Here is a 14,903-nt window from a genome sequence, read left to right on the forward strand (position 1 = left end):
GAAACAATGGAAACAGTGGCAGACTTTATTTTCGTGGGTTCCAAAATCACTGCAGATGGTGACTGCAGCCATGAAATTAAAAGATGCTTGTGCCTTGGAAGGAAAGTTATGACCAACCTAGATAGCATATTCAAAAGCAGAGAGATTACTTTGCCAACAAAGGTCAAAGCTATGGTTTTTCCAGTAGTCATGTATGGATATGAGAGTTGGACAGTAAAGAAGGCTGAATGCCGAAGAATTGATGTGCTCGATCTGTGGCATTGGAGAAGACTCTTGAGAATCCCTTGGACTGCATGGAGGTGAAACTCATCAATCCTAAAGGAAATCAGTCTGAATATTCATTGGGAGGACTGGTGCTGAAGCTGAAGTTCCAATACTTTGGCCATCTGATGTGAAGAACTGACTCATCAGAAAAGACCCTGATTCAGGGGAAGATTGAAGGCAGGAGCAGAAGGGGATAACAGAGGATGAGATGACTGGATGGCATCACGGACTTGATGGACATGAGTTTGAGCAAGCTCGGGGAGATGGTGAAGGACAGGGAAGCCTGGTGAGCTGCTCTCCATGGGGTCATAAAGAGTTGGACACGACTGAGCAACTGAAGAACAACCAGCAAAGTGAGCCTAGATACCCAACTAACACAATTGGCTACATATACTGTGCTTTAATATATAATACTTTTCACACACATAATACATAAAAAGCAAATGTAAAAAATAAAACCTTTTTAATCTTATGTTACAGTAACTTGAAAAGCATAGTAGTACCAGCTACATCACAGCTGTTTTTACACTTGTTTCTGGACATCCTGGACTTGAAATAAATATACTGTACTCTATACAGACTGTACAGTAAAGCATGAAAACACAATCACTTGTAGAGGATGCATGCATGTGGCATTGTATGCCAGACACATGAACTAACTTACATGATTGCACAGGTGAACACATATTTGCATTTTTGAAAGTTTTCAACTTGAAGGTTTTTATGTAGGGGACTTACTGTATTTCCTATTGAGGCCTTTTTTTTGTAGGATTAAATAGACACTTGTAATGATATTCTGCAATTGGATTGGTTAAAGGGTAATTATGTATAGGGATAATTTCACTGCTAGTGGAGTATAGGGTGGAGAAAAGGGCCATAGAAAATCTACATCAAGAAGTGACATCACATCCAATTCAATTATTATCTCTTGTGGCATGATTGAAATGCAGGTGAAAGAAAGAGGGTTGGGAGAACAAGTCCCAGTTGGTACAGGCAGTAATGGTTATAAAGATTGGGTGTTCCCCATGGCTCTCGAGAGTCTACATAGGGAAAAAGAGGACTAAACTATACAATCTTAAAATAAGAAACAGAGAGCCTGTATGGTACTTTGATGGAGCATCCTATCTCTAGTAATAGGAGAGCAGATATGACTGTGGAAGTTTAGATCAGATTATAGCAGTGGAAGATTTATAGTGCTAATTGTGTTGGGGAACAGAACTTGGTATGTGGGGTAGGGATCTGGGAAAATAAATGGAAGAGCCTGAAAATTCTAAACTCTCTTGAGCTCTTCCTGGACAAGGCACTTCCTCTTCCCCAGAAAGCTGCTTTCTTCTGCCTAAAAGCCATTCCACACTCTTCCTTGGTGGCTCAGTCAGTAAAGCATCTGCCTGCAATGCAGGAGACCTGGATTCAATCCCTGGATCAGGGAAGAGCCCCTGGAGAAGGAAATGTCAACCCACTCCAATACTCTTGCTTGGAAAATCCCATGGACAGAGAAGCCTGACTGGCAACTGTCTTTGGGGTTGCCAGGGTTGGACAGGGCTTAGTAAATAAACCACTCTGAGAAAGATACCTCATGTGCTAATGCCAAATCTTCTCAAGATAATCTCTTTCCACAGTATTGCCTCCAGGACTATATACAGACTTAAAGCACATTTCAATTCAAATAGATATGGTTTCCTACATGGAAAGAGATAGATATTACACCAAAAATGTTCTCAGTTCTAAGCATCTGTGTCTTCATGAAATTGGGGAGTATTATGGAGCTCAATCTAAAAGGGTTGGGCTATATAGAAAGAAATTTATGTGTGATATAATCATGTATCATAATCATATATCATGACTTGATCACACTGAATTTATTAGTTTGTTGAGCATTCACTGAGAATTTGGGTTTTAATGCATTGCCATAAGTGCATATGACTGATGTTACCATTAAAGGTCTGCTGGATTAGTGATCAAAATTTGGAATAAGTACTTACTTACAATCAATGCAGTTAAAATGTAGCAACTTTAAAAGCACAGGATTGAGAAAGAAATTCATAGGCTGCTGAAAGAGCAGCCTTTTAGAAGCAATATGCTTCTACACCTCTAAGAAGGTCTAGAAAGCATCTCCTTATCAAAAACATTAAGAGATACCTTGGATTGTGGTACCAGGATATTTAAAGAGCTCTGTGCCAGTTCGACTGTGCAAGGTATGACAGTGTGAAATATTTAAACAGATTGGTTCCCCTATCTGAAGAGGAAAAAGGGGATCCTAGAAGAGAAGAAATCAGGCGTTATGATTCAATGCGTAGCATTGAAGAGGGTGTATGTGCGCCATAAAATACAAAGACAAAAGGATAATCCAGTGGTTTCCACATTTCTCTGCACATTAGGATCACCTGGTGAGTTGAAAAAAATAATAAATCTATTTCCCAGGTCACCTGCCATACAAACAATTACAATGTATGCAGTGAGAGATAGTAATCAGTAATTTAAAAGTATTTCCCAGATGATTACAATGTGAACCCGACCTTGGAAAACAACAGGTTAATTCATTTTTGATCCCAGGAATCTGCAGCAAGAGCCTATTTATCACAGTCTCTCTAGAATTTAAAATTAAACAGGTTGACAGCCTACTAAGATATTATTTGATATGCACTGATAATTAGAAGAAAAAAAAATCTGCATCTCCTGGGTTGAAACCTAAGTTATTATTATCATAGTGAGAATTTACAAATTATAAATTGAACAGAAGTCAAAGGAGGCTCAGGAAATGAAGGAAAACACCAAACATGATATAAAGATGTAGGACTGAAAGTAGCAATAGAGTTTGAAAGGGTTAAATTGTCACAGTTGTTAAGGGACAGTTGCTGGTTTACAATGACAATATATATTAAATCTTATGTATTGTAATAAAGGATATTGTCTAAATGTCAAAGTAGTATAAAACTAACTGCTACAACAGACGTTAGAAACAGCAGAGATCATAGGGGAGTAAAACGAGTCCAGGGAACTTCCTGGAGAGTGTCATACATGCTCTGCACAGTTTGAGCATGCCTGCTCTTCCCTCAGCTAACCAATGTGCTATGTATCCTCTCTTCCACCTATCCTGGGGATGGTGGAAGTATCAAAAATTGAGTGACTCTTACTCCTTGGAAGAAAGGTTGTGACCAACCTAGATAGCATATTGAAGAGCAGAGATATTACTTTGCAACAAAGGTCTGTCTAGTCAAGGCTATGGTTTTTCCAGTGGTCATGTATGGATGTGAGAGTTGGACTGTGAAGAAAGCTGAGCACTGAAGAACTGATGCTTTTGAACTGTGGTGTTGGAGAAGACTCTTGAGAGTCCATTGGACTGCAAGGAGATCCAAACAGTCCATTCTGAAGGAGATCAGCCGGGGGATTTCTTTGGAGGGATTGATGCTGAAGCTGAAACAGTACTTTGGACACCTCATGCAAAGAGTTGACTCATTGGAGAAGACTGATGCTGGGAGGGGTTGTGGGCAGGAGGAGAAGGGGACGACAGAGGATGAGATGGCTGGATGGCATCACTGACTCGATGGACTTGGGTCTGAGTGAACTCCGGAGTTGGTGATGGACAGGGAGGCCTGGTGTGCTGCGATTCATGGGGTCGCAAAGAGTCAGACACGACTGAGTGACTGCACTGAGCTGAACTGATCCAGCCCCCAAGCTTTAAGATAAATTTGTAAAAAAATAAACTGATTAATAAGATTTTATCTTGGCTAATTTCTGTTTACAAATTTAATCATTTCCCTTAAAAAACAAACAAAAATCTTTCCGACTAGCTGATATGACAGCTCTCTTTCCTTTAAAATAGTCACCCTTTAAGGCTGAGTGAAGACATTTATCGAATTTTATTACTTTCCTCAATCTGCAGTCTGATTCCAGCCTCCCATATGTTGCCTGAAACTGCCTGCTTGAAATCGCCACAGGAACTCTGTCATACCCAATAGTTTTTCTAGTTCTCATTATTTTATTCCTTTCTATAATTTGATGCCATTGCCCAATCCTAGATGATTTTGCTTTCTTTTTCTTCTCTTTTTGGATACTTCTTTCTCTTGCCTTCCTTACTGTGGACATTTCCTCCATGTACATTGCAAACTTATGCTATTCACTCCTATTATTTTTTCCTTCACTTTTTCTTATTCCAGGTTCCAACATTGCAGGTAACTTTTGTATAGTTAAATTCACTTGTTACTTATTCAGAACTGCAACATAGATTCTTTTATTACACTCCAAATAGCCACAATTTGAGTTGGGGTTTTGCCATAGTTTCAAATTTCCTGTTCAAAAGGAAGGTAATGTTTGTTTTTCCACTCCGATCAGAGGGACTCAGGGACTCGGATCTATGACATTGTTACCCAGAATGTTTCTCTTAATCTGCCTCTTTCTTTCCATTCCCTGACGTCCCTTTCATCTCTTGCTGGGATTAATGCAGTAACCACTTTACAGGTCTGCTTGTCTTCAGTCTCTCCTCACTCCACTCCCATAACATTTGGCCACTTGATTAAACTTTCAAAAACATTGATTGTATTAAGGTATGCCTCTGTACATAAACATGCCCTCAAGATAAAATGTGAACCCTAAGTGTGGCTTTCAGAGTCCTTCTTTATCTAACTCCCCCACCTACTGAATCCCTCCTCCCACTAGCTTTAGCTAATCACTGTCACATAGGAACACTCTATGGTCCTTTTGTTCTCATTTTGCCTTCAGTATCTTTGTTTCATTCTGAAGACGATTTCTTTGCTAACTGCTCTAAACACTACAATGTCACTGTCTACTATCCAATAACTTTAAGTGATATTTTCTCAGTATTAAGAAATAAATTGTGATACAGCCATAAAGCTGACTTACATGAAGATAAATGGATTATTTAGTAATACAGGAAAATGCTCATAGTTAATTGACAATTTTTGTCAGGCTATGGTTTTTCCATCTTTGCATGAAATGTTCCCTTGGTACCTCTAATTTTCTTGAAGAGATCTCTAGTTTTTTCCGTTTTTTCGCTCTATTTCTTTGCATTGATCACTGAAGAAGGCTTTCTTATCTCTTCTTGCTATTCTTTGGAACTCTGCATTCAGATGCTTATATCTTTCCTTTTCTCCTTGTCTTTTCGCTTCTCTTCTTTTCACAGCTATTTGTAAGGCCTCCTCAGACAGCCATTTTGCTTTTTTTGCATTTCTTTTCCATGGGGATGGTCTTGATCCCTGTCTCCTGTACAATGTCACGAACCTCATTCCATAGTTCATCAGGCACTTTATCTATCAGATCTAGGCCCTTAATTCTATTTCTCACTGCCACTGTATAATCACAAGGGATTTGATTGAGGTCAAACCTGAATGGTCTAGCGGTTTTCCCGATTTTCCTCAATTTGAGTCTGAATTTGGTAATAAGCAGTTCATGATCTGAGCCACAGTCAGCTCCTGGTCTTGTTTTGGTTGACTGTATAGAGCTTCTCCATCTTTGGCTGCATAGAATATAATCAATCTGATTTCGGTATTCACCATCTGGTGATGTCCATGTGTAGAGTCTTCTCTTGTATTGTTGGAAGAGGGTGTTTGCTATGACCAGTGCATTTCCTTGGCAAAACTCTATTAGTCTTTGCCCTGCTTCATTTTGCATTCCAAGGCCAAATTTGCCTGTTACTCCAGGTGTTTCTTGACTGCCTACTTTTGCATTCCAGTCTCCTACAATGAAAAGGACATCTTTTTTGGGTGTTAGTTCTAAAAGGTCTTGTAGGTCTTCATAAAACTGTTCAACTGTAGTTTCTTCAGCATTACTGGTTGGGAAATAGACTTGGATAACTGTGATAATGAATGGTTTGCCTTGGAGATGAACAGAGATCATTCTGTCATTTTTGAGATTGCATCCAAGTACTGCATTTCAGACTCTTTTTTTGACCATGATGGCTACTCCATTTCTTCTGAGGGCTTCCTGCCCTCAGAAGATATAATGGTTATCTGAGTTAAAGTCACCCATTCCAGTCCATTTTAGTTCGCTGATTCCTAGAATGTTGACGTTCACACTTGCCATCTCTTGTTTGACCACTTCCAATTTGCCTTGATTCATGGACCTAACATTCCAGGTTCCTATGCAATATTGCTCTTTACAGCATCGGACCTTGCTTCTATCACCAGTCACACCCACACCTGGGTATTTTTTTTTTTTTTTTTTTTTGCTTTGGCTCCATCCCTTCATTCTTTCTGGAGTTATTTCTCCTCTGATCTCCAGTAGCATATTGGGCACCTAATGACCTGGGGAGTTCCTTTTTCAGTATCCTATCATTTTGCCTTTTCGTACTGTTCATGGGGTTCTCAAGGCAAGAATACTGAAGTGGTTTGCCATTCCTTTCTCCAGTGGACCACATTCTGTCAGACCTCTCCACCATGACTCGCCCATCTTGGGTTGCCCCGCAGGCATGGCTTGGTTTCATTGAGTTAGATAAGGCTGTGGTCCTAGTGTGATTAGATTGACTAGTTTTCTGTGAGTATGGTTTCAGTGTGTCTGCCCTCTGATGCCCTTTTGCAGCACCTACCATCTTACTTGGGTTTGTCTTACCTTGGGCATGGGGTATCTCTTCATGGCTGCTCCAGCAAAGCACAGCCACTGCTCTTTACCTTGGACAAGGGGTATCTCCTTACCACCACTGTTCCTAACCTTCAACATGGGATAGCTCCTCTAGGCCCTCCTGTGCCTGCTCAGTATGGATATGAGAGCTGGACTATAAAGAAAGCTGAGTGCCAAAGAATTGATGCTTTTGAACCATGGTGTTGGAGAAGACTCTTGAGAGTCCCTTGGACTGTAACCAGATCCAACCAATCAATCATAAAAGAAATCAGGCCTGGGTGTTCATTGGAAGGACTGATGTTGAAGCTGAAACTCCGACACTTTGGCTACCTGATGTGAAGAGCTGACTCATTTGAAAAGACCCTGATGCTGGGAAAGATTGAAGGCAGGAGGAGAAGGGGACGACAGAGGATGAGATGGTTGGATGGCATCACTGACTCAGTGGAGATGAGTTTGAGCAGACTCCGGGAGTTGGTGATGGACAGGGAGGTCTAGCATGCTATGGTCAATGGGGTTGCAAAGAGTCAGACATGACTGAGTGACTGAACTAAACTGACATATGATAATATATATAGCTATAGTTTGGATACCTAAATATTTGTAGAGCTCTTCCTTTAATACTAAGGTGAGGAGTGATTAATTTAACTTTTTATGCTTTTCTGCAATTCCAGAATTTTTAGCAAAAATATTAATATATTCAGATAATGATAAAAAGAATATGTTGGATGAATAAAAACATAAAAATATATATGTCACATTTCTTTAACTATATTGAAATATTTCTTTGTTACATAAAATTTAGTTTTTAAAAGTTTTTGTAATTTTATTTTTATTACTGTTTATTTCAAATTCTCTCTCTGTACATATTATTAATTATGGTTTCCATCCTGAGCTTTATGATGGTGTTATAGTCAACATCTGGCTTTGAGGTAGTTATTATGTGGAATATTAGAGAAGGTTTTATGTCTTCTGTTCTAAACACTCTCTGCTATTATGTTGACATTCTTGAGGAAGCACTCCTTGAAAGTTTCCTGCAAATGGTTTCTGGGTCTCTTAATACTAATCCTCAAATTGATCATCAAACATCTAGTTACAAAAAGCTAATTTTTTCCTTCAGTGGTTACTTTGATACTTGTAATGAAAAAGCCTATTGTTGCACCTTCATTAGATTTTTAAAAATCTATATTTACTTTAATACAAAGAGCAACTGCAAAAGTAGGCCTGAAGGGCTGTACAATTTAGTCACACAAGCAAATATTCATTATCCACACTGTCCCAGTATACATGATTTAGTTCAAAAGGAAGCAGCAAGGAGGAGAAAGACAAGATGTGACCTCTGAATCAATGAACTAAGAGACAATTGTTGAATACATATTACATATTCAGTTTAGGATATTTTCCCCTACTTATTCTAATGGAAACATTTTTCACACTCTTTCTTTTCTCTGAGAAAACTTTAATCAATATACAGTCTGACAATAATATACAAAAGTGTCTGACTTAGCCTGAGTTATATTTTTCTAATGTACATTCTTGATAACTGCAAAATCTATGTTTCTATCTCCTCTTCTTCTCATGTTGAGAGCCACATTTCAAAGTACCCAGATGTGCCAAAGCCACCTCAGATTGGGTTACAACTAAACTGAACTCATACCTTCCCTTTAGATTTTATGCGGTTTTCTGTTTGTGCCTCCATAAATGATGCAAGAGATGTCTATTTCCCCAAATAGAAAGCTTCCCATTCATCATCAAACACAGTCTCACCCATGTCTCCCTGAGACAATCAAGACAGTCCTATCATTTTGATATGATGCCTTTCAAATATTCTTTTTTCTCCAACTAACATTACTGTCTTATATCTTTTTTTTTAAATAAACTTTCAACTAGTACATGTCAACAGTATCCTTCCTACCCCAAGTACTTTTTATCCAGTAGCTAAAATTAACTTCATAAAGAAAATAAAGACATCATAATAGCATGAAAACTTGTACACTACCAGATGTAAAATAGATAGCCAGTGGGAATTTGCTGTATGACTCAGGGAATTCAAACCAGGGCTCTAGAGGGGTGAAATGAGGTAGGAGCTGAGAGGGAGGTTCAAGAGGGCGGGACACATGTATACCTATGGCTGATTCATGTTGATGTATAGCAAAAAAAAAAAAAAAAGTATTGTAAAGCAACTGTCCTTCAATTAAAAAGAAAGAAAAAAAGTCAATCTTCTGTTTAATAAATTTCATCACTTTCCAATGATTATTAAAATTATAAAACATCAAATACCTGAAGACGGCATTCAAGCTGTTTATGATCTAATTTTTTAAACAAGATTTTCTTATTTACCTATCTTATATATACTGTGTAAGTCAAAGCTGTCTCATAGAAACCATACCCAACCCTGCGGTCCATGCCAGCATCAATTGTAATTTACAGGAGTAAGTCATCTTGAATGTTCCTGCCCTGATTAAGCCACTGGATCAAAGCAGTTGAGATGGTAGTAAAGATCCTTCTAGATTTTCAGTGAGGATACATCCTGGTAAACTCATCTTAAATTGAAAATTTTGTCAATCAAAAACTCATTTAATATGCATAACCTATTGAATTTAGGTCAGCATTTAGGCCAACAGACGATAAAATAATCTGCCTGCAATGTGGGAGACCCAGGTTCAATCCCTGGGTCGGGAATATCCCCTGGAAAAGGAAATGGTTACCCACTCTAGTATTCTTGCCTGGAGAATTCCATGGGCAGAGGAGCTAAGCAGGCTACAGTTCATAGGAACGCAAAGAGTCAGACACAACTGAGTGACTAATACCTTAAACATGCTCAGAACACTTACATTAGTGTATAGTTGGGTAAAATTATCTACAAAAAGTCTATTTTATAACAAAGTGTTATATATCTCATGTAACACATTGCCTACTATACTGAAAGTGAAAAGCAGAATTTCTGCATTGGTATAACCATTGTCATTACTAAGTGTATTGGTTATTCACCTTGTTTGACTGGAAGTTGTGGCTCATTGCCACTATCCACTATTGTGAGAAAATATTTACCTCACATTGCTAGTTTGGAAAAAGTATCCAAATTTGAGGTATGGTTTCTACTGAATGTGTACTACTTTCCCAGCCTCATGAAGTCAATAAATTGTAAGTCAAACCATTATAAGTTGGGTACCTTTTGTATATGCAACAAAGAGTAGACCAGCTAAGTCAAGTCAACCCCAGAGAATTATGGCAGATTATAAATGGAAGCTGTTATTTCAAAAGACACACCAATAAATAGCTAAAATAGTAAGACTCCAAAAAATTTTCATTACCATGCATTTATGAATGATGAATTTACATATGATGCATGTATGTTGAAACCAAACAACCTTCTAATTTATGAGTATTCCTCATCCCATTCAACATTCCGCCTCTAAAGATCTGTTTACATTTCCCACCTTAAAGATCTATTTCACATTCAGAATAAAGGAAATATTTTCTATGTATTTTGCCTGGAAATTTTGAAACCTAGAATTTAAACCTGCATCATGCAACAGAACTAAGATTTATTTTGTTAGAGGAAATGAGTTTTCCCAGTATTGTCAAATATTTACTACTGCTATTCAGCTTTTACTTGCTGGGGAAAAAAAAAAAAAAAGACAAGTTGAAATGAAACCAAATAAAAACAGCAAATATTAACTGAGTCCAGAGAATACACTTTCTAGATGGAGATTCAGACAAGTTAGCAAACAATTGAGATACAGTGTTAATCCAGCAGAAACATGCATGAGTTCTATAGGAGCAAAGTAAGAAAGTACATAATTGCCAAAAGGAGGGGAACACTTGTGGAAACAATTTCGTATAAGGAGGAAACTATTTCATTCTGGTGGCACTTGATTTAGACAGACTGAGAGACTGAAATGAACTGATTTCATTCTGAAGGACAAGGAAGAAATAGGAGGAAAAATGTGAATAAGTATGTTTCCTGACAGAGTGATTAAAATATAAAACCTAAGGATCCAATCTATAAAATATTTAGTATATCTTTAACATAGGCATGGCATATGTTCGGCCATGACAAAGATCAGAAATGTAAACAGGGAGCTGGGTGGTAAGATATGTATGTCACAAGAGGAGTTATTGCTATTGTCAGGGTTCTGTTTGACAGATAGAAACAAATTGGGAAGTTGGTATAGGGTAGCAGAGATAGAGGTTGGTATCAATATAATAGCTGGGTAAATAATACAGTAAAGTGAGAAAAAAATGTTGGTCCCTCAGTCAAGCCTGACTCTTTGTGAACCCATGGACTACAGTCCACCAGGCTCCTCCGTCCAAGGGATTTTCCAGGCAAGGATACTGGAGTGGTTTGCCATTTCCTTCTCCAGGGAATCATCCCAACCCAGGGATCCAACCCAGGTCTTCTGCACTGCAGGCAGATTCATTACTAACTGAGTTACCAGGGAAGCTAGGTTAAAATACTATATATAAAATCTGATAATATATATATATTATTTCTTATACATATTGTATATGCATATATATCTAGCATTATATATATAGTATTATATGTAAGTTATATATATATATATGTCTGTGTGTGTGTGTATGTATGTGTGTGTATATATATACATATGTCTCTCCAAACAGTGACATTGGGCATGAAGAGAAACATGCATGACAGTTTTTTTTGGGGGTAGAATTTAAGGACCTTTGTGCCTGGAATTGTGAGTGTAAGAAATTAACAGTGGTTCCTAAGTTCCTGACAGGCATTATGGAGAGGATTGTGGTTCTAGTCCCTAAGAGGCTGAATTTAATGGGGGTAACCATGGTGTAGGTGGAAACTGAGTTTGAAGTGCCCATGGGATATTCGGTAGATTTTAAAAAGAGTAAATAAGACTTTTACTGGATTTTTTTCATTTCACTATCATCAACCAAAAAAAAAAAAAAGATATTAGTATTTAGTATGTATTGGACAAAGTGTTCTGTCTGGGTTAAAAGATTCATTATAAACTTATTTCTGCCCTACAAGAATCATATTTTTAATCTCTTGTCCACCTCCATAGTTTAAGATTATTGGAAGGAATTCCATTAGCCATTATAGATTGTTCTTTGCTTTTCCCTTCAGGGTGATTTATTAATAAAAGGAATACAACTAATTGAATACATTGCATGTATACATTGATACAATGGAAGCATGCATTAAAGTTAGTATTGTATGTATTAGGTGGCAGGGAAAAGAGGCATGCTGGTCTCTCATAAATAGAAAACATCTATCCAGAATTTTGTTCTCCTTTTATGGACTGAATTGTGTAACAGTCCTCAAATTCATATGGTGAAGGCATAACCCCCAGTTCCTTAGAATGTGGCTGAGCAACAAACACTTTCATTTTTCCAACAGAGTTAGCCTAGGTTCCCAGCTAACACCATCAGCTAGATAGTACTGTACTGTAATAGCTTTTTAATACTTTTCGCACAAATAACAGAAAAAAAAATTGAAAAACCATTTTTAATCTTACAGTTCAATACCTTGAAAAGTACAGGCAGTACAGTACAACAACTGGCATACGCGGCCTGGCATCAAGTGAACAGGGTAGAAGCATTACTGCCTGGAGGAGGGAGAGATGGTGGGAGATGGTAGAGCTGAAGGATCTTCAGCAAGAGGAGATGGAGGGCAAGCTGCAGCTTCATTCCCACTTGACGCTGATGGCACAGGTTCTGGTTCCTTGCTCGATTCAATTCTAGCTACCCTCTGGAATAAGTGATCCAGTAATGTCTAAGTAGTTGCTCTTCTTTTTCTCTCTGTCTCATCATAGATGGCATGGCAGCACTGGATTGAATTCCGAACAGCGGCTGTAATCTCCGTGTAATGTTCTACATTCTATCCTGTGCATCAAAAACTGACAGCATCTCCTCAAATAAAGAAAATCCCCTTGCCATTTCCTGCATCACGAATCTCTTCAGTTCTTCAGTGATTTCTTCTTCTTCCTATCTCTCTTCATCCTTACTCTGGGTTTCCAGTTCCATCAGGTCTTCATTCGTAAACTCATGTTGCATAGCAAAGAGTTCAGTGAAGTCACCCTCTTGTGGATCCTGCTCCAGCTTCTTGCTGAGGGTCACTATGTTGCTGAAGACCTCTTTGGACTCCTCATCTGTCTTCTTAAATCCACAAAAATCATAAGCAAACTGCAAACAAATGTTCTTCCAAACCCCAGTTGTGGTGACTTAAGCAAAGTCAGTTTTTTTCTGGCCTTGTAGATGTCACAGTTCTTCCAAAATTGCTCAAGCCTGTTCGTGATTTGTCACTCATCTTTACAGCCTGACAAAAAGTGTGGTATAAATAATATTTCTTGAAAGTCACTATAACTCCTTGGTCCATAGGTTGGATAAGCAATGTAGTACTTGCTGACAGATCACTACTTTGATGTTGGAATGAAAGTTGTCCATGAATGGGGGGTAGCCCATAGAATTGTTGAGCAGCAAAAAGAATGCTGAATGGGACGTCCTGCTTCAAGCAATATTTCTCTATCTCCAGGTTAAAGTGGTGGAAAAACTAATTCTGAAAAATGGCACGTCTAACCCAGGTTTTGGAGTTACTCTTTCACACAGCAGGAAGAGAGCCTTTGGCTATGTTTTTAAGGGCTCTTAGGTTCTTTTGAATGATAAGCTAAGAGAGGCTTCAGCTTCAAATTGTTGGAAGCGCTGTCACCAAACATCAGATTTAGCCCATCCTTTGTTGCTTTAGAGCCCGGCATCAACTTTTCCTCCTTACTGAAGTAACTTCAGACTGGCATCCTCTTCCAGTACAATTCTTTCTCGTTCACATTAAAAACCTATTCATGTAAATACTCACCTTCATCACTAATTTCTTGAAGGATTTCAGGAAACCTCTGGGCAGCTAGCGTATTTGCACTCATTGCCTCATCACTTACTTTCGCATGATGAATGTAGGCTCTAGCCTTGAACCAATGAAAGCAACCATGGCTGGCATTAAAAGATGTGCTCTAGATTCTTCAGTGTTTCTTTCTCAAGTCCTCATAAAGGCCTTTAGCTTTCTCTTGAATCAAAATTAAACTAAGTGGGACTCAACGTTGATGCTGATCCTACATCAACACACTGAGAAGTTTCTCCATCTCCTCCATCACTTTCCCATACTTCTTTGATATTATCAATGATGTTATTAGCACAGAAGATATCACATGTTCCATGATCTTTTCCTTATTCTTTAGAATAATGCCAGTGGTTGAATGATTCATGTTATAAGATTGAGCAGTGTCTACGGTCTTTTCACCTTTCTCCATTCTCTCAACTAAGTTTACTTTTGTTTACATTGTTATCATTTGGCACTTCTTAGTAGTACTAGCTACATCACTGCTGCTGCTTTTATGCTTGCTTCCGGACATCCTGGTCTTGAAAGAAAAATACTATACTACTATAATCTGTACAGTACTCTAAAGCACACAGAAGCCCAATGAATAGTAGAGGATGCAAGCACATGACAATGTACACCAGACACGTGAACTAACTTATGTGATTGGACCTGCAAACTCACATTTATATCTTTGAAAAAGTTCGCAACTTGAAGGTTGGTATGCAAGGGACTCAGTACATGTTGTTTAAGTTACCCAGACTCTGGAATTTTGCTACTGAAGCCTAAGCAAATGAATATACACTTTTTTTAAAAATTTTATTTTAGTTTTTTATTTTTAAATTTTAAAATCTTTAATTCTTACATGCGTTCCCAAACATGAACCCCCCTCCCACTTCCCTCCCCATAACATCTCTCTGGGTCATCCTATTTGGAGGAAAACACTGAAAGAACTTCTGGTGTTTTATTCCTTGCTGTGCTTAGTCTCTCAATCATGTTGACTCTTCGTGACCCCAAGGACTGTAGCCTGTCAGGCTCCTTTGTCCACGGGGATTCTCCAGGCAAGAATACCGGAGTGGGTTGCCATGCCCTCCTTCAGGGTATCCTCCCAACCCAGGGATTGAACCCAGATCTCCCACATTACAGGAAGATTCTTTACCATCTGAGCCACCAGGGAAGTTCAAGAATACCAGAGTAGGTAACTTATCCCTTCTCTGGGGAA

This window comes from Ovis aries, chromosome 3 (genome assembly GCF_016772045.2).
Source record: "Ovis aries strain OAR_USU_Benz2616 breed Rambouillet chromosome 3, ARS-UI_Ramb_v3.0, whole genome shotgun sequence".
Taxonomy (NCBI): domain Eukaryota; kingdom Metazoa; phylum Chordata; class Mammalia; order Artiodactyla; family Bovidae; genus Ovis; species Ovis aries.